At 48.0% G+C, this 22,247-nt stretch overlaps 1 pseudogene; it reads right to left on the reverse strand.

The window, feature by feature from the left end:
* Positions 1–18,903: 18,903 nt before the first annotated feature.
* The window catches only part of LOC126515444 (DNA fragmentation factor subunit alpha-like), a 27,271-nt pseudogene continuing 23,927 nt past the window's right edge, over positions 18,904–22,247 (reverse strand).

Here is a 22,247-nt window from a genome sequence, read left to right on the forward strand (position 1 = left end):
ATTAACAGTCTGTCTCTTCCCAGCAATCATCAGATTCTTTGCACCGCTGGACTGAGGAAGGCTCATGAGGAATGCTGGCTGACTCTTTCCTGTTTGCTTGCTGCCTTTAAGGAAATGGCCTTAACGGTTTCTCAAATCATAACGTGTCTTGCCCTGGACACGCAATCATTATAAGCTAGAAATGATTAATGATCAACTTAAAACAATCCGCTACATAAGGGCTGAGCCACAGCTCAGTGCCTAAGAACACTCACTGCTCTTGCAGAGGACCAGAATTTGATTCCCAGAATCTCACAATCACCTGCAACCCCAGTTTCTGGTCCCATGGACAACTAAACATACATGGTGCACATACACCCACCCAGGCATACATAAACACATATAAATAAAAATACATCTTAAGCCGGGGGTGGTGGTGGCTCACGTCCTAAATACCAGCAGAGGCAGGCAGATCTCTAAGTTCAAGGTCAGTTTGGTCTATAGAGCAAGTTCCAGGACAGCCAGGGCTACACAGAGAAACCCTGTCTCGAAAACAAACACCAAAACAAACAAATAAACAAAAACCACAACCCTTTAAAAATAAATAAAGTAAAACAGTCTACCTAATTACAAGGAACTGTATACAGATGACTTTACAACCATTTAGGGAATGCACCTAGATGGGCAGACAAGAAAGCAGCGAGGAGACCAGAAATGCATATAAAAGCATATAAAAGCCAGCGAAGAGAGCATCACAGGCAGGAGGAGATCTCCTCCTGTACTGGGGAAGTACATGGCTAAGGTGACTTCCAGCTGGCTTCCACCTCAAATGTCCTGGAGACTGTGCAGTGTCACCAGGAGCCGGCACGGTCTCACACCCATCATCACACGTTCCTCTCACTCAGTTCCCAGGCTGGAAGTTAGACATACTCTTGCCTGTTTGGTCTAATCGATTTTTTTTGTTTGAAATATTAGGTTTTTGTTTATGGAATTTTTCTTGTCTTTCCATGAGTTTGTGCAGCCAGCTATGCCTTAGAAGTTCCCTTTTCATATATATTCTCTAAACACGTACCTGTTGGACCAATCACCTCAATAACCAGGATCAAGAGTCTTTTCCTGCCCTTTAATCCCAGCACTCTGGAGGCAGAGGCAGGTGGATTTCCATGAATTTGAGGTCAGCCTGGTCTACAGAGCTAGTTCCATGACAGCCAGGACTGTTACACAGAGCAACCCTGTCTCGAAACCTTCCCCTCCTCCCAAAAAATATATCTTCTCCTAGGAGATAGGCATGTTAGGGATGAATGGGGGTGAAGTGACATCATCTGAGTATCCTGGAGAAGGAAGAATAAAAACTGGTTTTGTTTGTTATTATTTTTGGTAAATACCTTATACATATTCATTACCTTATATTTATAGAACTTCATAGTAATGAAGTATTTTCATTACTAATGAAAGAAAATAATGGTATTTTCATTCAATAAGACCATGTTATTTGACCATATTCACCCCGATATCCTTTACTTGCTTCCCTTGCCCTATCCCTGCCTGCCCTGTGTCATCTGACATGGCAGGTCTCCCTGGGCAGCAAAGTCCCAGGTTTTCCCTGTCCTCATCATTTAATTTCAGTTTCCCAATCGACTGGAAACTGCCCAGAATTGTCCTTAATCTGGCCCCATAGGCCTGGGCTGTGCGGCTGCAGCAGCTGGGGAATCAGTTAAAGAAAGAGAATCAATCCTTTATTAATTGTCTCTTTTAGATGTGAGCATATGATCCTCCTATGCCTAGCCCAGTGGTGCAGGCTAGAGAGAATGAGTTGGGGTAGAGAAGTGGGGTGTGTGGAGGGGAGAGGAGGGGGAGGCTTGGAGTCCTGAAAGGCACGGATCCCAGGGGACTAGAGACATGGATTCAATCTCCAAGCTCCTCTGGTGTATTTAATCTCTCAAGATTTCAATCAGGCAGCCTGTGCCTGACCGGTTCCGCAGATGCTGAGAAGCCATGGTGTTTCCCCTTGAGTGGGTTGCTCATTTCACACAGGCCGGCCACTGCCTCTGATGGCTGCCTCACAATGCTCCGGGTCCCCACAGCACATGTTTCTTCCTCCAAGTCCCACTCCATCTCTGACCCCACTGACCTTGTCAGTGTCCAGCGGCGGGCTAGGAATGGGAGAAGATGGCAGGACTCAACAAGGTAGCTGTTGATGGGAGGAGGAAGATGTGTCCCACTGCAGACCCGGTCCTCAGGCCCTCTGTCAGCCCCGAGGAAAGACGAAAGATCTCGACTCTTCCTCATGCCTAGCACAGCCATAGGAATTTTATACACGTGAGGTCATTTCATCTTCTCTCTTCTTTTTGTTCATTTTTTTTTCCAAGGAGGAAACTGAATTTGACAGGAGTTGCCCAGGGCCACACAGCCGGTAAGTCTGGCACAAGATCAAAGACAGCCTGAGTCCAAAGCCTGGGCTCTTGCTATGTTAAGTCAAGTGGAGGGTTAGGGAATCTTTATGAGAATGTCTATAGGGTTGATTCTCCCACTGATGGATGAAAGGGTCTGGGGAAACGAGGAGGAGGAGGAGGAGGGGGGGGAGGCAGGAGGAGGAGGGGGGGGAGCAGGAGGAGGAGGAGGAGGAGGAGGAGGAGGAGGAGGAGGAGGAGGAGGAGGAGGAGGAGGAGGAGGATACTCTTAGGAGCACACCTGGAAAGCCAGTCCAGATGGAAGCTCCTTAAGGTCTGCTGCCTTAGTGGGAGAAACGTGGGCCCTCATGTCACATGCTTCCTTCTGAAGTCCCAAGAGGCACACACCAATCAGGGCAAAGAAATAGAGTGTCTTAGTCTCAAGTCTCATTTTATCCGCGCTAAAGCAGAGCTGCAGGCAGGCCGGCTGCAGAGGGGCCTCCTCTTGTGCGCATGCGTTAGAATTTATCCGCGCTCCTTCACCTCACCTGCAGCGTTTGCAGGCTTCCTCTGCGTCAGAGTGATAAGTCCCTTTTCGGGTTCATCTCGCCACCTCCTACGTCCTGTCCTTGTGGATTGCCTTGATAGACAGTGCTCCTCTCTGACGGGACCCATTCGTGGGGAGGGACAGACTGATGCCAACCACCCCTACTTTATATCTCCCCGACAGGGATGGCTGGGTTTCCATCCTGCTCAGCGTCTCCTCTGCCCAGCCCCATTCTTGCCCTCCTGTTTCCCAGGTATTGTCCCCAGAACACCCCAGCTAAGCCCCTCAGAAGTTGCTCCCCGGGAGAGCTGTCTAGAAATAGATGTGTATCAGGAGCCCCACTGCTCTTGGAGCAGCCTCCCTCACAGCCAGGCCCTCTACGTACCCAGAAGGCTGCAGATCAGAGAACACCCAGTGGCGAAGCGAAGATGAAATGGTACCAGGACCAAAGGCAAAGCATGAAAGAATACCCCCCTCATCTCTGCCTTCTTGTTCACAGAGTGGTTCAAAATGTAACGTCTGGGGACCCGTGAGACGGTTCAGAAGGGGCGGGTGCTTGCTGCCTAGCTGACAACCTGATCCAACCCGTGGGACCCACGTGGTAAGAGGAGATGCGATTCTCACAGCGGTCCTTCGACCTCACGTGTGTGCCATGGTGACTTTCCCACTCCTGCCTAACGGATGAATGAGTGAACAAAATATCTAGTCTAGGAAATGCCTGTCTAGGCCGGTTCCTTTTCAGACATAGAGAAAGCCCTGTCCCCCAGTCACAAGGAGACGTCCCTGAGGGTGGGCTCTCCTGTGAGTACCTTGGCGTAGTGAGGATAAGGAACTGAACTAGACACACTGCAGCCCCAAGGCACCTGATGGTGACCTCTAACCAGCACAGAGTCGGAGATTTGAAGTTGTTCTTCCCTGTGGGAGGGGAGAAGGGCAGCCCCCCTTATCCCAGAGATGGAGAATTACAGATGTGTCCCATTGTGGTTCCCCACCACTGCTGTAGGCTGGCTCAGTCGTCAGTCTAGACCCTATGTCAAGGAGACACCCAGGCACAGCCCCTACTTAACCCCAAACCTATGTCCACCTCTGCCCTATTCTACCCAGAAGGAGGTGCTGGGTACCACAAGTGACAGGATGACCGCTGTGTCCTTTTCTGATAGGTTTATGCACCAGTGTGTCAGGTGCAGGTGGGAACCCACAGCAATGAGACCAAATGTTAGGCAGTGCCTCTTTTCTCACTTTCTCCCTCCAGATGCCCTCCACACAGCTGCCAGATTGCTCTGGTCACAGAAGTTTCTAGCAGGCTGCAGAAATAGGGCTGTCTTGATCTTAGACCATGTGCTTGACCCATGTCCCATCTGTGGAAACCCACATTGGGACCATAATCTGTCTCCCTCACCTGGTTCCTTCATTCCTCTGCTAGCTGGGCACTGGGCACCTGGCCTTTAGCCCGTGGTTTGTTTTTACAACTCAAGCATGCTAAATAGATTATGGCATTAGACACACAGTCTGCAAGCCCATATTGCAAACTGACCATGCAAAATGACCATGCAGTGAGCTGAGCATTTGGAACTGCTGGGGCTGACAGGCATCAGGCTTTGGCACAGGCCCCTCTGTGGGTGTCACGTGGCTTCCAGAAACCTTTGACTTTACATATGAGGACACAAAGGAACCTCTTCTGGCATTGGGGTCACTGCAGTAAATCCCCATTATAGGAGTGCCATCTCTCAGACTAGGGCCCCCTGAGAACAACCATGTCCTCCGCAGGCTGGGGCCCTCTGAGAACATGTTGTGTTCTGTTGTGTGATATTTTGATAGCTTTCTGGCAATAAAGTGTGCTTTGCGTTAGAGAAATAACCAGGGACCTCCTATGTCTTCTGTTCCTCTATCCAAAAGAGCTGAGATCCTCTTTCCACCCTGCCTTACTGTTTCCTTCTCCTATCTGTCCTCAGTCCTCCAAAACCTCTATGGTTAATTTTGATCAGCTAGTGGCTACCTCCACCCTCTGACTCAAAACGAACTTTATTGTCAGAATGAGATCAAAGTATCACACAACGGTGTTCCCCCTCATCCTGGAGATCCCCCAAGGACAGACTGCGTCCCCCTCAGCCTGAGGCCCCATAAGGACAGCCTGTGTCCCCTCAGCTGGAACCTACTGAAAACAGGCTGTGACCCTCTTAGACTAGGGCCCACTGAGGACGACTGTGTCCTTCAGGCTGGGGTCCTTCCTGCTCTCTCCCTTCTCAGATAGCCTTCGTCTTTCACATAACCTAGGAGCCCCAGACAGACTGGGGCAGAGCGGGGTACGGAAGGCCAGAGAGTGAATTCAAATACAAAGGAAAAGAGCAGGGGTCTTGTTTTCTGGTCCACTGAGGTATCTGTACATGCATTCTTTCTGGGCATGACTGTGCTGATGCACCCATATCTGCTGAACCTCATACTCGACCTCCACTCTTAAGGTCTATTTGCAGAGTCCATAACCTTCCCCTTCCCCCACAGGGATCCAAATGCAGGAGTTCTGAAATGAGAGGCAGAAGGTACAGATGATCCGCGAGCTTAAATTCAAACCTGCTTGTCACAGCCATCAAGCGCAGATCAGACTGTACTCCCTGGTTGTGCTCCCAGGTTGTGCTCCCTGCTCTGCAGTGTTTACATTGTGCTCCCTGCTCTGCAGTGTTCATGCTGTGCTCCCTGCTCTGCAGTGTTCATGCTGTGTTCCCTGGTTGTGCTCCAACTCACAGTGTTCACGCTGTGCTCCCCACTCCTGCTGCTCAGTCTCTTGTCATTCTTGTCTTCCTGCAGGTGATGAAGTCACAAGCTCAAGTAGGTGACATGATTTACTCAAGACCACAAAGCCAGCAGGTACAAGGAAGGCTTGTAAGCCCACCCCACATCCTCTACCCTGTGTGGCTGACATCTCTATGTACCACAGGCAAGCCCAGCACACAGGAACTAACAAATGATCCCCACTCTAAGCCCCAGCCACTCCTGAGCTACTCTAAGTCCACACAGAAGCCAGAGAGTTGAACTGACTTTTGAACTCTAAGCCCCTGACCTTGTGAACAGTGATTGTATTACTTGCTAGGGAGAAGGACCTGGACTTGGTGGTTTACAGTCTTTAAAAATTTGGGGACAAGATTGGAGGGGTGTGGGTGTGTGGTTCAGCCAGGTAAAATTCTTCCTGTGCAAACATGAAGACCCAACTTTGATAGCCAGAACTCACCGTATCCGTTGTTTGTTGCTATGGTAAAGCACCATGGCCAAATCCAGCGAATGGAAGAGCTTGTGGGCTTATGGTTCCAGAGGTGGCGCACACAGTGGAGGGAGAGGCAGGGTAGCAGGAGGAAGGAGCAGGAAGCTGAGAGATCACATTTTCAACCACAAACACAGAGCGAGAGTAACTGGAAGTGAGCTGAGGACATGAAGTCTCAAAGCCTCTACCCACAGACAAGCTTCCTCCAGAGGTAGACTGCACCTCTTAAGGTTGTCTAACTTCCTCAGACAGTGTCATCCACAGGGACCAGAGCTCAGACAGCTGAACTTCCCCAGACAGAGTCGTCCACAGGGACCAGGGCTCAGACAGCTGAACTTCCCCAGACAGAGTCGTCCACAGGGACCAGGGCTCAGACAGCTGAACCTCCTCAGGCAGAGTCGTCCACAGGGACCAGAGCTCAGACAGCTGAACTTCCCCAGACAGAGCCATCCACAGGGACCAGGGCTCAGATAGTTGAGCCTCCCCGGACAGAGCCATCCACAGGGACCAAGTGCTCAGACAGCTGAGCCTGTGGTGATATTTCTCATTCAAACCATCATAAAACTTCCCGAAGCCAGGCCTTGTGCTGTGCGCCTGTAATACCAGTCCTGGGAGGCAGAGAAAAGTGGTGTCTAGGGCTTGCTGGCTGGCAGTCTAGCTAATCAGTGACTCCCAGCACAGTGAGAGACCCTGCCTCAAACAAAACCAAACAAAAATCCAAAGTGGACAAATCTTGAGAAATAAACCTAAAGTTGACCTCTGGTTTTGTGCATTCATGCATGTACATGCATGTGCGCGCACACACATACCCAGAGAGACAGAGACAGAGAGAGAGGCTGAGAGAGACAGAGAAAGAGCTTATACAGATGATAAAAGGTTTCTTGTGATTTATTAAGTAACCTATGTTTGACATCTAGTAAGTGGCATACAGGGGATTTGAACCATTGACTGTCTAGTTCCCAAGTCTTAGATCCTTCTAAAACACACAGTCTTTTCTGTTGGTGATGAGAATTTTCCAGTGAGGCAAATGAGGAGTCCTAACTAGTTTTCTGGTTTTGTCATCTTGACACAAGCCAGAGTTATACCTCAGTTGATACCTCCTTCGGATTGGCCTGTAGGCAAGCCTAAGGGAGATTTTCCTGGCTGAAGATTGCTGTGGGAAAGCCAAGGCCCCTGTTGCTGGTGCTGCTCTGGTCAGGTTGGTCTGGGTGGCATGAGAAAGTGAGATGAGCAAGCCAGGAGGGAGCACTTCTTCAGATCCTCTGCTCCAACTCCTGCCTTGACTTTCTTCACGATGGGCATGTGAGCTGCAAGAATCCCCGTTCTCTCCAAGTGTCCTTGGCCATGGTGCTCTGTCACAGCAATAGGAACAAACGGAGACAGTGCCCCTGGATGCTTAACTCATCCCTTTGCTCCGCCATAGCTGGACTCCCCTGGGCTGAGTCCCCTGGGAGAAGACAGTACGGACAGAGCAAGTGAAATGGCAGGAAGGGTTTGTACAGGCCCTAGTAATGAAGTATTCCCCATCTTTCTGCTTGCCTCATTTTCTCCTCGTCAGTCTTCCTGGAAGGCTGGATGCCTGCAACTTCTCATGGGGCAGTTGCCCCAGAGGGCAATGCCTAGGGCTATTCACATGACTGGCTGTTCAAAGACTCCTCCATCTTGTCCCCTTGAGGGCAAAGAAAAGCAAGATGCTACTGCTCAAATCAGGTCCATTTCAGATTTCATTTTCCCTGAGAAAATGGGAAATGTTGGAGAGAGGCTTTGGGGTCAGCATCCCCTGAGATTTCAACAGAGTCTCAGCTCCCTGAACTAAACTTAAAAAGTATGTATGTATGTATGTATGTATTATCTGTCTGTCTATCATGGGCGGGCAGGAATATGAATCCGTGGACACATGCCATGGCCCATGTGTGTAAATCAGAGGACAGCTTACAGGAGTTGGTTCTCTCCTCCCGCTATGTGGGTCCTTGAGACTGAACTCAAGCAGTCAGGCTTAACAGCAAGCACCTTTGTCCACTGTGCCGTCTTGCCAGCCCTCTGACCACTCTTTATGCCCCTACTCTGTATTCGCATTGCTGATGTTTCTCCCTGAGCCCGACCCGAGCATCCAGCTATACATGCCTGTATGCATTGGCTCGTGTCTCTCGGTTTGTTTCCCTGAACCAGAGTCAGAAGATTCCAGCAGACAAACGGGTATATCTAGCCAAATCCTGCACATTGGCCTGGCCCCTGGACACCCACTTCTAATCCCATCTCCCAGCTTTGCAAGATAACATCAATAAATGGGCAAGGGAAGCAGTTCATTTATACCGAGCTGAGATCCGTTTTTCTAAGGTTCCGCACAATCATCTTTTATGAGCTATAGTAAAATCACATGTTTATACAGTCTCTCTCCCCAAGTCCCAAACATTGTAGCAACATTATCTAATGGAACACCTGGGGTTTGAGAAGCAGAGCCTGCACAGCCAGCACTGGTGTGTGCAAACACTTCTGCATTTCCAGATGTATCCATTTCCTCTTCGCAGGAGCAAAAGCTCATTGGGAAGGTGTCTCCTTCCCCCATTGCCTGCCACTGCCAAGCCCACCCCCGCGAATACACGTGTCTGAATGAATGGATCCTCAGAATTTTCAAGAACATGGAAGTCATTTTCGGATTTGTTTCTGCATCTCCCGGTGGATGCCTTTAGCGGAGTGTCTGAGAGGAGCCAGGGCTGACTAGGATCAGTCCCAGGGTTTGATCGTGGCTCCTGCCACCAGCTCTGACCTGAGATGAGGCTTTCACTCCCTGTCTCTGGAATAGCTTAGGCTGCCAGGCCCTGCGACCACACATACAAACAGGCGTACATCTCAGTTCTGACTGCCAACCCCAGATCACACAGCTTGTAAAGGCGAAGCTGACTTGTTCCTTCCGGTTCCCAGTGAGTTCCCTATTTCAATCTGCCTTGTACATTTTAGCCTCTGAGTCTTGCCCCGTACTCAACTTGGCTGAATGCTGCTCAGGGCTGCCCGCAGTCTGTGGCAGGAGTAGACAAAACACAGGGAAGCCAGCAGAGTATCTGTAAATACAGTTTTCTTTTTTAAAGTTTTACTAAACCACATCTGCACCCATTTGTCTACGCAGTGCCTGTAGCTATTATCCAGGTCTACAATGACCGACTTCAAAGCCTCAGCTCATCATCTGGTCTTCCATAGATGGAGGACACAAGGCCTGCTTCCCTTAGCCCAGCATGCAGCCTGTAAAGCCTGGCTCCAGGGCCTACTCTTCCTGCCTGCTCCCTGTGTGACCCTCTCCGGTCCCATCTGGCGCTCATGGATGGCTGCCTGCCTGGCCCTAGAACCAGTCTGTTCATGCTGTAGAGACAAGCCTCCATGAAACAGCTTCTTCTGCCCGGAGTTCTGCCCATTGTGTGAAAGCTCCTGGCCAACCCTCACCAATCACTCAAACATCTCAGAAGGCAGGACCTGTGCTGTCCCTTCCACACCTGTCCCTCACGCCAGCTGTCTCCCTCTCCAGTCCCTGCTGATTCAAGCGCATCTATTTTCACCCATCCTCTGAAGCCTCACGTCTCACAATGAAGCTGGGTTCCGATGGCATTGGAAGGATTTTGGTGGTGGTGGTGGTGGCTGCGGTGGTGACGGCGGCGGCGGCGGTGGCTGTGGAGGCGGCAGCAGCAGCAGTGAAGGAATCGATGCTCACATTGGCAAGAAGTGAAGGCAGGCTGGCAACGTTGCTTTTCCCTCAGGCTGCTTTACCCTGGGCTGACTCTAGAGAGCGCTGTCCACATTAAAGGAAGATATTCCTCCCTCAGCGAGTCCTTCCTGGAAATGCCCTCACAGAAAGATGCTAGACTTGACTGTCTTAGTTGATTCCAGATCCAGGATAGTTGACAGTTGACAGTCACAATTAACATCGTGATATTTTAGGTTTTGTTTTATTTGTTTATTTGAGGCAGGCCTGAAGGCCAAGCTGGACTTAAATTAGTTGTATAGCTGAGGTGAGCCTTGAACACCTAGTCTTCCTGCCTCCACCTCCTGAGTCGGGGGGCCACAAGCAAACACCCCCACACCAAGTTTTCTGCAGTGTTGTTGCTGAACCCAGACCTCATGCATGCGAGGCAAGCATGCCACCACCTGAGCTACATCCCAGCCTGAGTCTTAGAGTTTTGTCTAACATTGTATTTGGTGCACAACAGGACAGGCAGCAGAGTGTGCCTCCACGGCACGAAAATGTTTTTAGAGCCTAGTTGTTTTTAAAGCAGCAGCCAGAAGAGAAACTGAAAGTGCTGTGGCATTATCCTTGTAGACAAGATATTTACAGTTATGCAGAACAGCGCACACCTTTAATCCCAGCACTCAGGAGACAGAGGCCGACCTCTCTGAGTTCGAGGCCAGCCTGGTCTACAGAGTGAGTTCCAGGTCAACCAGGGCTACACAGAAAAAGCCTGTCTTCTGTCTCAAAAACCAAAAACAAAACAACAAACCCCCAAACAACGAACAAACCCAGAACATCTGTTTGTAAGAGATACATAATAAATCCATATCATTCCGGTCAGGACAGATGTACAGCTCATTAGGAGAAAGTGCCCGAAGGCCTTCGCCAGCCTCAAGGTGGGAGGGAGGGTATTATACAGAAAAATACACTATATAGGGAAATCTTAATGTCGGGGGCCTTACCGGAGAGGGAAGGCTTCCCTTTCACCCCTGGAGAGGAGCATTATTCAGAGTGAGAATGAGAGAGATGGGAGGGCAGAGAGCCACCATGAGGATGACTGCCCCCTTTGCAGCAAGAGTCCCCACAGAAAATCACAGAACAGATACCCAGGATAAAGGAGACTTCTGCGAGTGTTCGCTTTAGCTCAGCACAGTCTGTGCGACACAGAGCATGGAGGAGCCAGTTTCTGTAAAGTGGTAGCTGTCGGGTGGTGGCACAGGCTGCTTCTTAAGTCTGTCATGTGGAGAACAGAAGGCTGCCAGCCTTGAGGCGGCTGGCCACACTGCGTCTGAAGCCAGGAAGAAGAGAGCAATGCTACCCAGGACCAAAGCACAGGGCAGGATGCTGCCATCCTCTAGGGTGGGTCTTCCCATCCCAGTTAGCCTGAAGATGGTTTCTCGGAGACAGTCAGAGGCAAGTCAGCAGTATTGGCTGCCACACACACACAGCCTTACTTCATTCTGCTCCTAGGAGCCTCCCCGCAATTTTACATTCCTTTTTCTTCTTTGTTTCAGCAAACAACGTTCTAAACACACACACACACACACATACACACACACACACACACAATGTTATATGTCTGTGCATGTGTGTCTGTACACCACATGCATGCCTGGATCTCCAGGATATGAAATTACTGTGGAGGGTGCTGGGATTCAAACTCAGGTCCTCTGGAAGAGGAGTCAGTGCTCTTAACTACTGAGCCATCTCTCCAGCCCCAGACAGTGGCATTTAAGTCAGAAGTCTTAGCTCCAGATTAAAACTTTGGGTTGGGATCTCATATTGGAGTAACTGAATGTGAGAATTTCATGAAACGTAGAAATAGTAAAAGGTTTCTGAACGTGTGATGATCAAAAATTAATTCTGAAACTAGATTAAGACCTTTGCTGCTCTTGAAAGAGAACCTGATGCTTTGGCGGTGGTTCTCTTTAATCCCAGCACTGGGGAGGCAGAGGCAGACGGATCTCTGTGAGTTCGAGGCTAGCCTGCTCTACAGAGCTAGTTCTGGGACAGGCACTAAAGCTACAGAGAAACCCTGCCTTAAAAAAAGAGAGAGAGAGAGAGAACCTGGTGTTGGGTTCCTAGAACCCACATGCAGCTGCTCACTGCTGCTTGTAACTCTGGCTCCAGGAGATCAGGTGCCCTCTGCTGGCCTCTTCGTGAAACTGTACACATGTGGCACACAGACACATACATGTAAATAAATTTCAAAACCAAACATGTAATGAACCTAAAGTGTTTCTGACAGCACTCAACCATGTTGTTTTATTCAATATCACTGTATCCTTGAATCTGAACACAGAATGTATGTGTACAGTGCACACTGTAACATCCTACTGTGCCAACAAATACTTCCTCAGACACGCCGGCTCAGGTTAAAGGCTATCTTAAAGCACGAACTACAGTATATAAAATATTTTTAATTTTATACCCATGAATGTTTTTGCCATCATATATGTGTGCATCACATGTTCAGTGCCCGCAGAGGCCAGCACAGGGCACTGGAGTGCCCCAGGGATGAAGAAACCAATGGCTGTGTGCTGCCTCGTGTGTGACGGGACTTTTAATGTTTTCCTAAGCATCAGATGTCTTTGGGTTGTACGGTGCTAGAATGCTTCATTTTTAAACTTGCCACTTGGGTTGCTGACTTGCATTACATTAAAAAAAATTGTTAAATGAGTTTTGGCTTCAGATTAGAACAGAATTTCCAGCAACTTCTATGATGGCTCTAGGCACACTTCTGCCACTTTGTACTATGTATTTATGTGAAGTGGCATTCCCAGCATTGACGATTACAAAATCAAAATATTGATCAACTCTGTAAAACATTGAAGATATGTTCTTGGATATTGAATATTCAGCCGAGATTTAATTCTGCGTGCAGAAGGAAAGGAGAACTTCCATGTCATTACTATGCAAACTTGCTTTTGTCTTAATAAATGGGCAAAATTACAAGCAGAGAGAGAATTGTTCTGAAATAAATTCTCTGCAAATTATTCAGCGTTGTATTTGTGCCCCTACTCATTTCTCTATCCCTGTGAGGATATAAGACCTCAGGCACAGGGGTCACAATCGGTGTTGTATTTGTGCCCCTACTCATTTCTCTATCCCCGTGATGACGTAAGACCTTCTCAGGCACCAGGGGTCACAAGCAGAAGATGGTCAGAAGCCCTGGCTGAAATTGTCTATTTGAGAGTTATTTGTTTCTCTGGATACCAGTACACACATGAGCTTTCCATGACAATGAATTTCAATTTGCTTTTTTGTTGTTGTTGTTATTATGGTATCTTTAGTTAGGAGACTCCACTGAGAACCCAGTTAGGTTGGAGAACATCATTCCTTCTGGCAGTTCATGCTCAATGCATATTGAATGAGCTCATGAGAACCAAAGTCCCCTCCTAGCTTACCCTTTCTGTCCTTGCCCTCCGCTGTGTTCACCAAACATCTCCTTCCTCGCTGGTTAACACAAATCTCGTGTGCTAAGCCCTCCACACCGACTGCAGCCTCTTCTCATCCAGCATCGGCTCCCCCACCCACCTACATCATTCTGTGTGGCTCTAAGGGACCGTCTTCCCTGCTCTGTCGCACCACTGAACTGAGCCCCGAGGGCATTTCCCGCCTGTCTAGTGTAAAACTAAGTCTTTTGAGACCAGGGAACCTTTGAAATATAGTGGCTTATTTAGTTAGCCAGAGAGGCACCAGGGCCTGAACCACTCTGGACCAAGGCCATCACTGTGATGAAAAATTGGGGAAGCAAAGCACAAATTCTTTGCAGAGAACTTAAACAGGCCAAAAATAAGGAGAAGAATGTGAGTTGGGAAGTACGTGCTTCTGAGCAGGTTGGGGTGACAGCCATGTACAGGACCTCCCTTTTGACTGTCACTCTTAAACCACATGGGTTGGGGATGTGACGGCTTTGGCTCATTTGCATGTAGCTGGTAGCAGGTTGCCTTGTCTTACCCACACATCCCTCCCCATTGTCCTGTCCATGTGATTGCCTTTAGAACAATACAGGAACTTCCTCTTGCCACTAGCACAAGCAGGGGCTGTAGCTGAGAATTTTGCAGCAGAGTTTGTTTCCCTGGGAAACCAAAAAATCCTAAACTCCCTTTATCTTATTGAAGGGTCCATCTCGCCCTTCGGGGCCCCATCATGCTGTCTGTGGTATGACACTCCAAGTCGCCTCGTATTTTATTGTAGCTGGGCATCCTCACCCAAGAGAAGGAGGCCAGGGTGAGCTCTTTATGAATTTGAAGATTTTATTGAGCCACGTAGACCAGCCAGGGGCATGCACCCCTGACTACAGGACTGGAATGGGCCCCAAGCTAAATGAGCAGGGCGTTTAGAAAGGCACCTCTTGTGGATAGAGCGTGATGGCTGTCAGCAAGTGTGACAGGATATGGGCTTTGAATAAGAGTAGGGCACAGTTGTGTCACCGAGGAGTTTCTGTGTGATCTGGAGGGGAGCAGAAAGCCTTGTGGCAACAGGAGCAGACAGTGGTGGGCGACAGTGGGCTCTGTAAAGTACCATGCATACCTAAGGGGCAGGCTGACCTCAATTTTAGCACAGGCTGGCTCAGGATTTAGCAAATAGGTTTTTCTTATTTTAATTTCAGAATTGAAGGCTCTCTCCCATATTAACTTCTACCATGCTATCTGTTGCCGAAGGTTGCTTGTTTGTTCCTTGCTGCTCAGACCGGAAATAATCACACAGAAACTGTATTATTTACAACACTGCTTGGGCTATTAGCTTATGCATATTTCTAGCTCACTCATATATCTTATATTAACCCATTTCTATTATTTTGTATTTTACCATGAGGCTCATGGCCTACCATCAAGAGTCCAACTAACAGCTTGAGTCTGTCTTTCTCCTCTGGCGGTTTCATGGCATCTCCTTGATTCCACCTTCTTTCTCCCAGCATTCAGTTTAGTTTTCCACCCTGTCTATAAGCCCAAAGCAACTTCTTTATTCATTAAACAATAAAAGCAACTCATAGACAGAAAGGCATTCCACACCAGCTATCCATGGAGGCTATCTCTTCAAGTGCTCTCTCTTCAGGGCCTCATCATGACGCTTAAGGCCATGAGCCTGTAGCTCTCCGAGTTAAGGTCCTTTGAGGGACAAGATTATCTCAGCTTCCTGTCAACAAACATATTTCATTTGTGTGTGATAACACCCTCAACCTGGGAGCCAATAGAGGCACGCTTATCCAGTCATCTAACAAGTGTGGCTTTGGTCATTCACTATTAAAAACAAGCAAAACAAAACAAAAAACAAACAACAACAAACACCTCACACACTCTTGAATCCTTGTCTTCACAGGACTCACTTCTCGTGACAGAGACAGGACAGCACAGCAGGAGACCAGGGCTTAGCCATCTCACATCTGCAATGTGCCCCTCACCTGTCATTTTATCACATAAGCTGTAGAACCTGGAGATTAGACACACCCTCTTCCTTCTTCCTCTCAGAAAGCACTTGGGTTTGGGGTCCAATCCCTTCCTCTTCTGTCCTCTAGGACACAGAGGATGAGAAGAAGCCACATGGATGGATTAATGGGATGTGACTGGTGGAAGCTTTACCCAGTGAGAGCCGTACAGACCCAAGGTCCATATAGACGCAGCCCTGTGACCCTGGCCAGAGTGTCTGCCAATGTTCTGATGCATAATGTTAAAAGAAAAAAATTAAGGTAAAAATCATAATTTCCATATAAACACAAAATAATCACAGGTTAGATTTAACTCATTACATAAGGAGACTAGTAATTTGTGTTTGGAGACAAGGAGATGCAGGTGTTGAGTGGCTAGTTCCTGAAACATCAGTATCTAGAAGGGTGCAGCCCTTTGAAATAGAAACCCCAGATGCCAGACATGGATCTACAGGATTTAGTGTCTGCCTGGTGGGGTTTTCATCTTGCTTTGGCCCAATCTTTCCTCCCTGTGGCCCCATCCTCTTCTTGGAACGGTCCTGTGCCACTGTATGCTAGAAACACAATTTTAAAAATTGCAGGATGTCATAGTTAAGAGATTGTCAAGTCTCATCTAAGAAGTTTTAGACTGTTGTGTGTGCGTGTTCACATGTGCACGTGTGTGTGCGCGCCTTTTTATTTGGGGGCTTGAAGGTAGGGAGGGTCTGAAAGGATCAACCCCGTCTGATTTCCTTGGCAGGGCAGATCTGAAAGCTGGACTTTGGAACACTGTTGACATTATTAGAAACTATGGGGACCTTTGAAGTTGGACTATAAGCATTTTGAACCACGCGGTGAGTCCAGGGAGGCCAGAGATAGGATGCTGTTGCGTGAATGTGAGCTGCCTCTCCCAAACACTTGGCTGCCAGTGGTGACAATGACTGGAAAGGTTGTAAGCCTTAGGGGGAGGGAGCCCTGCAGGGCGGGGAACATCCACGGAAACTAACTTGCAAAGCTGGGGAAGCCCAGAAAGTAACAAGAGCCACAGCTCCTTAAGGACTCTTCAGTAGACTGCCTTCCGGCTGTGCAGGGAGTGCCTGAGAAAGCCACTCACGCCGGGGTGGGCCTTCTATAGATAAAGCTGCTTCTGAGCCACCCACGCTCTTGTGAGTTACCCCAGTAAATTCATTGCTTCATCAAACTAGAATATAAGTACATTATTCTGATCTATTTGGGGTGAACACACATTTTTTTCAGATCTCTAGAAAGCAGCACAAAAACAGGCGATCATGAAAACCGAAGTCGCCGCCAAACTATCTGGGACGGCGCTAACTCCCAGGTGCTACTGCAGTGTGTCTCCTGGTCGGTCGGGACTGCAGTGCGCCTCATTGCGCCGCTATGGGTTTCCTTTAGTCCAGACTGAGCTGTGAAGGAGCCCGGGCCCCAGCAGAGGCACGGACCCGGCAGGCTGTGCTCCACTCGCACTCAGCACTGCTTGATTTCATTTTAGAGCCGTTCACAAAAGTTTACTGTTGAAATATAGATCTCTTTGAATCAGAGCTAATAAAACATGTTGCTTGGTTCCTGGCTTCTCCTGGGCACAGATTTTAAGAAAATTCTCTTCTCTCTCTTTCAGTATAATCAAGTCACAGAAAGCACTGCCATTGATGCAAACGCTGCTGGGGAGGATGTCTGAAGGAGGGCCGACTCTGGAGGTGACCATTCACATCCGCTGAGGAGGATCGCTCCACTTCCAGTCCTGGGTCTTGCTGTAGCATCATCCACCTCAGAGTAAATCCTTAGGGCACAGTTCCCGCAGCACATGTTGGTCATTGATAGCTTCTGGCATGGCCACTCCAGGATCATCCATATATGCGTATATATGATATATATGGTCACATTATATATATATATATACACACACACACACACAATATTACGTGTACATAGGTGTGTGCATCCATATGAATGTAGTTCCTACAGACTCAAAGAGGACACTGGAGATCCTGCTGCTATGGTTACAGGAGATTGTTAGCTGGAGATGGTGCTGGGAAGAGAACTCAGGTCTTCTGCAAGAGCTGTATGTGCTGTTTCAACCGCTGATGCAGCTCTCCAGCTCCTACTTGTTTATTTCTAATTATGAGAGTGTGTCTGAATGGTGGGGTGTGCATGCGAGTGTGTCTGAGTGGTGGGGTGTGCATGCGAGTGTGTCTGAGTGGTGGGGTGTGCATGCGAGTGTGTCTGAGTGGTGGGGTGTGCATGCGAGTGTGTCTGAGTGGTGGGGTGTGCATGCGAGTGTGTCTGAGTGGTGGGGTGTGCATATGTATGCGAGTGCTGTGGAAGCTAGAGGAAACACCAATTTTTTTTTTGGTTACAGGTTGTGAGATGGCTGATGTGAGTGCTGAGAACCAAATTCAGTCCTCTGGAAGAGCAGTAACCCCCCTCCCTACATACACACCCCCCAATCATCTCCCCAGCCTCACCCTAGTATTGTTTTTCTCTCTCAGTTGCACTAGGTGGACTTTCATTTTACAGAGATGTTTTCTGGGTGCTGAAGGACCATGGCTTCTCCCAAAAGGCAGAACCTAGAATCCATCCCAGGCAATGGGCGAGGCAGGATCAGCTGACTACAGTCGGTGCAGCCCTTCCCCCAGCCCTTCCTCCTTGCTCTCATCCCAGAGACCCAAGGCTTCCTGCCCTGGGACCCCTCACTGTGTTCTTTTCTTCCCCAGTGGAGCAGACCATTTGTGAATTAGAAAAGCTCCCAAGGCTAACCCTCACCTCTTACCTCTTCAGCCTTGGTCTGCTAACGCACCAATCAGATCACATCACTTTTTTAATTGTAGATAGAATTTTCCAGAACAGTAGGGTGTGTGTTTGGGGGTACCTGTGTGATCACCATCACTGGAGAAGTTGAGCCATGGTGCAGATGCCTCAGCCTTCTGCAGGATTCTAGACCACACACTTCAAGGAAATCCCCCACTTACAGGCAGGTCTCTTCCAGCCACCACCACCTCGACCACCATAGATATGAAGGGCTTCCCTCTCCTGACCCCCTCCTCACCACCATTAAATCTATGTCACACCAGCAGACAGGACAACATGGCCGTTGTCTTATTAATTCTGATTTCCCATCTTTGTGTCAATTAAATGTTTCCACATTCCCATCTACCAGCTTGATGAACAATATTAGTTCAAAGTATTAAGGGGAAAGTAATTAAATATTTGTTCTGGGGTAATTGTATATAAATTGCATGACAATTGAGTTGGTGGTGTAATTAGTGAATCTTAACTGGAGGCTCGTTTACAATCAATGTTTAATTTACTAACAACTGTTTTGGCTTAAACGTGAATTAAACGCTTGTCATTGGCCACCCACACCCATGGCTTTCAGAACCTGCCCTCTCCCAGGCTGGCTGCTGTCAGTCAGAGGTAAGGGTCTCCGGTGAGTGCTGAACCCTCTGGAGGAGTCAGTCTTACTGCTGCAGGATAGGAGTGTAGGAAAGAAAGGAGGTGGCTAATGCATCCCGAGGCTCTTCTGTGGCCAGGGTGCTGTGCTAAGTGGAAGTGGGTAATGCACCTAGATAATTCATCCAGACCTAGAAACAACCCTATAACCAGGTGTTGATTTATCATCTTCATTTTATAAAGAAAAAAAACTAAAGTTCAGAGGAAAAAGGAACTTGGCTTCAGAGTCTATGGGGTCAGCCGGTAAGGTCTACTCTCCTGGTAGTTTCCAGCCCAACTCTCAGCTATTCAAGTCTTTCCATGAGTTGACCTATTCAGCTTAAGACCCCTTTACAGATGACTTCTTGGCCGTGACCTTTCCTGATTTGTCTCATTTCAGGAGCACTCACAAATGTATCAGTCAGTATGAGTTATACTATGTCGCTGTAACAAATGGTCCTGAGATGTACATGGCTTACAACTGAGGTTTATTTCCCCATAATGTTCTATGCCCAGTGGGGCAGTTCTGGTGGTTGTAAACACATATTATGTCCTGCTTGCTGGACCTTCCAACTACCCACTTGAGCCTCTGCTCTAAGCTGTCTCTGCCATAGGAGTCAGGTTGGCAGAGGGAGCCAACAGCATCAGATTTGCTGTCGCTACAAGGAGAGCTGGCTCGGAAAACTTGCCTGGAAGAAGTGGGATTTCTCTGGCTTTCAGATTTGGTATCTGAAAGCAAGTATGTAGAGAGCCCAGAATTTCAACAGAGCAGGGATTTTTTTTTCTTACCATGCTTTAGGAGGGTCTCCCAAAGACACATAACAGGCCTATCCATGGGGTTGGGATGAATTTCATTTGCCCTCAGGGGTGTGTGGAGCAAACGTCTCAAACAGCAAGAGAGCGTACCATAGGCCCCAGCACTTCGCCCTGGCCTCTGCTGCTCTGGGCTGAATTCTCATCACAGGGCCACTGGGCTCCCGAAGATCTGCTCCAAGGCACAGCCATCCTGTCTTCTCACCACAGTCCCACCTGCAGGGACAGGGCAGCAGACCGTGATGGCACCCAAAGTCCTGGAAACAGGCAAATGAACAAAAATGTTCATTTTTGTTTCCTATTTCTGTGTGTCTCTGCATAAATGTATTCATGTGTATACCTATGCACATGAGTGTGCATGTGCACACACGCATACCTGTACACATGTGCATGCACACGTGGAGACCAAAGTTTAATGTCAGGTATCGTTCACAGTCACTTCCCACCTTACTTTTTGAGATGGTTCTGTCACTGAACCTGGAGGTCACCTACTCAGCCAGGCCGGGTGGTCATTGGCCCCCCCCCTCCAGGTCCCCTCTGTGTCCACCTCCCCAGCACTGAAATCACAGGCATAGCTCATCACAGCTGATTTTAAAAAATAAATCAGAAAATGCAAATCAAAACAACGCTGAGATTCCATCTGACACCTGTAAGAATAGCCAAGATTGAAAACACTGATGACAACTTATGCTGGAGAGGCTGTGGGGTAAAGGGAACACTTCTGCATTGCTGGTGGGAGTGCAAAACTGGTACAGCCACTTTGGAGATTAGTATGGTAATTTCTCAGAAAATTAGAACAACCGTACTCAAGAGCCAGCAATATGACTTTTGGGTATATAACCAAAGGATGCTTAATCATGCCACAAAGACATGTGCTCAACTTTATTCATAGCAGCTTTGTTTGTCATAGCCAGAATCTGGAAACAACATACATGCCCCTCAACCAAAGAGTGGCTAAGGAAAATGTGGTACATTTACACAATGGAGTACTACACAGCAGAAAAAATAATGACATCTTGATATTTGCAGGCAAATGGATGGATCTAGAAAACATCGTATTGAAAGAGGTAACCCAGACCCAGAAAGACAAATCCAATATGTAGTCACTCATAAGTGGCTTTTAGACATAAAACAAAGAAAGCCAGCCTACAATTCACAATCCCAGAGAACCTTGACATCAATGAGGACCCTAAGAGAGATATACATGTATCTAATCTATATGGGAAACAGAAAAAGACAAGATCCCCTGAGTAAATTAGAAGTATGGGAACCATGGGAGAAGGTTGAAGGGTAGAGGAGAGTAAGGGAGGGGAGTAGAGAAAAATGTATAACTCAATAAAATCAAAAATAAAAAAACAAGTTACATTTTATTTATTTTTGTGTGTATGAGCTATGTATGTGTGGGTATGTATGCATGTGCCATGGTGCACATGTGGAGTTCAGAAAACAACTTCCAAAGACAGTTCTTGGCATCTACCATGAAGATCCTGGGGACTAAACCCAGGTCCTTAGGCATGGTGGCTGCCAAGCAAGCCCTTTACCGCCTGAGACACAGGCCCTGTGTGATGTGGGAGTGTTATATCAATCTGTTGATTTCATTGGTTGAGCAATAAAGAAACTGCTTGGCTGGCCCTGAAGGTTAAAGCACTGGTGGGAGGAGTAAACAGAATAGAATTCTGGGAGGAAGAGGAAGTGAGGTCAGACCCGACAGCTCTGCTCTCTGGAGCAGAGACGCCAAGCTCTGCTCTCCTAGGCAGCTCCAACACAGGATGGACGTAGGCTAGAACCTTCCCGGTAAGCGCACCTTGGGGTGCTTAAACACATTACTAGAAATGGGTTAGTCCAGGTGCGAGAGTTAGCTGAGAAGAGGCTAGATAGAAATGGGCCAAGCGGTGTTTAAATGAATACAGTTTGTGTGTTGTTATTTCAGGCATGAGCCAGCAGGCGGCCGGGGTGCTGGGGATGCAGCCCCGCTGCTCCTATTTCAACAGATGGCTGCCCAATGTGAGGATAACTGAATCCACAAAAAGCCTGAGAAAGCTTGGGAAAGAATGGAGTAAAGCATGTTTGTTTTCTTGGTAGCAACAATTTTTCGGGTCTACTCCGCTTGCTAGAGGTAAGCAAGCACTCTCATCTAAGAGAGGCTTCCTGACTCAGCTTTAGCTGCAAAACCCTGCAGCTCATTAAGAGGTCCTGCCACTTAAACAGTGTTGACAAAAAGCTGAACGCATGCTTTTTGGTTTTCAGCTGTAGCAGGAAAAAAGATGTGCTGTTTAAAAATGCCGGCTTTCTGGGCCGTCCTGCCAGGGCAAACTCTGACTGAGGCAGGAGGGCCAACTACCGAGAGAGGACTTGACTGTTGTCTGTTGTAGCTTGCTGGCTGGCAGGGACCTTGAAATGCCATAGAATTGTGGCTATAAACATGGCTACAGCCTGTATCTCCGCCATGAGGCTGGAAGGCTAAAATGGACTGGATCTACCTGGCAAAGCCACAGCTTTAATCCTACCCATATTACTCAGTAAATTAAAGACTCATGTTGTCAGAAAAAGAGAGATATACAGTAAAGAGAGATTCAAAGATAAAGAAAATGTTTAAATGATTTACAGTGTGTTAAAAATGTATGCAGACTAAAAGTTAAAATTCTTAAAGTAAAAAAAAAGTAAGAAAAAGAGACGTTGTGTGTGGTAGTACA

This window comes from Alexandromys fortis, unplaced genomic scaffold (assembly GCF_014885135.2).
Source record: "Alexandromys fortis isolate MF-2015 unplaced genomic scaffold, M_Fortis_MF-2015_v1.1 scaffold_121, whole genome shotgun sequence".
Lineage (NCBI taxonomy): Eukaryota > Metazoa > Chordata > Mammalia > Rodentia > Cricetidae > Alexandromys > Alexandromys fortis.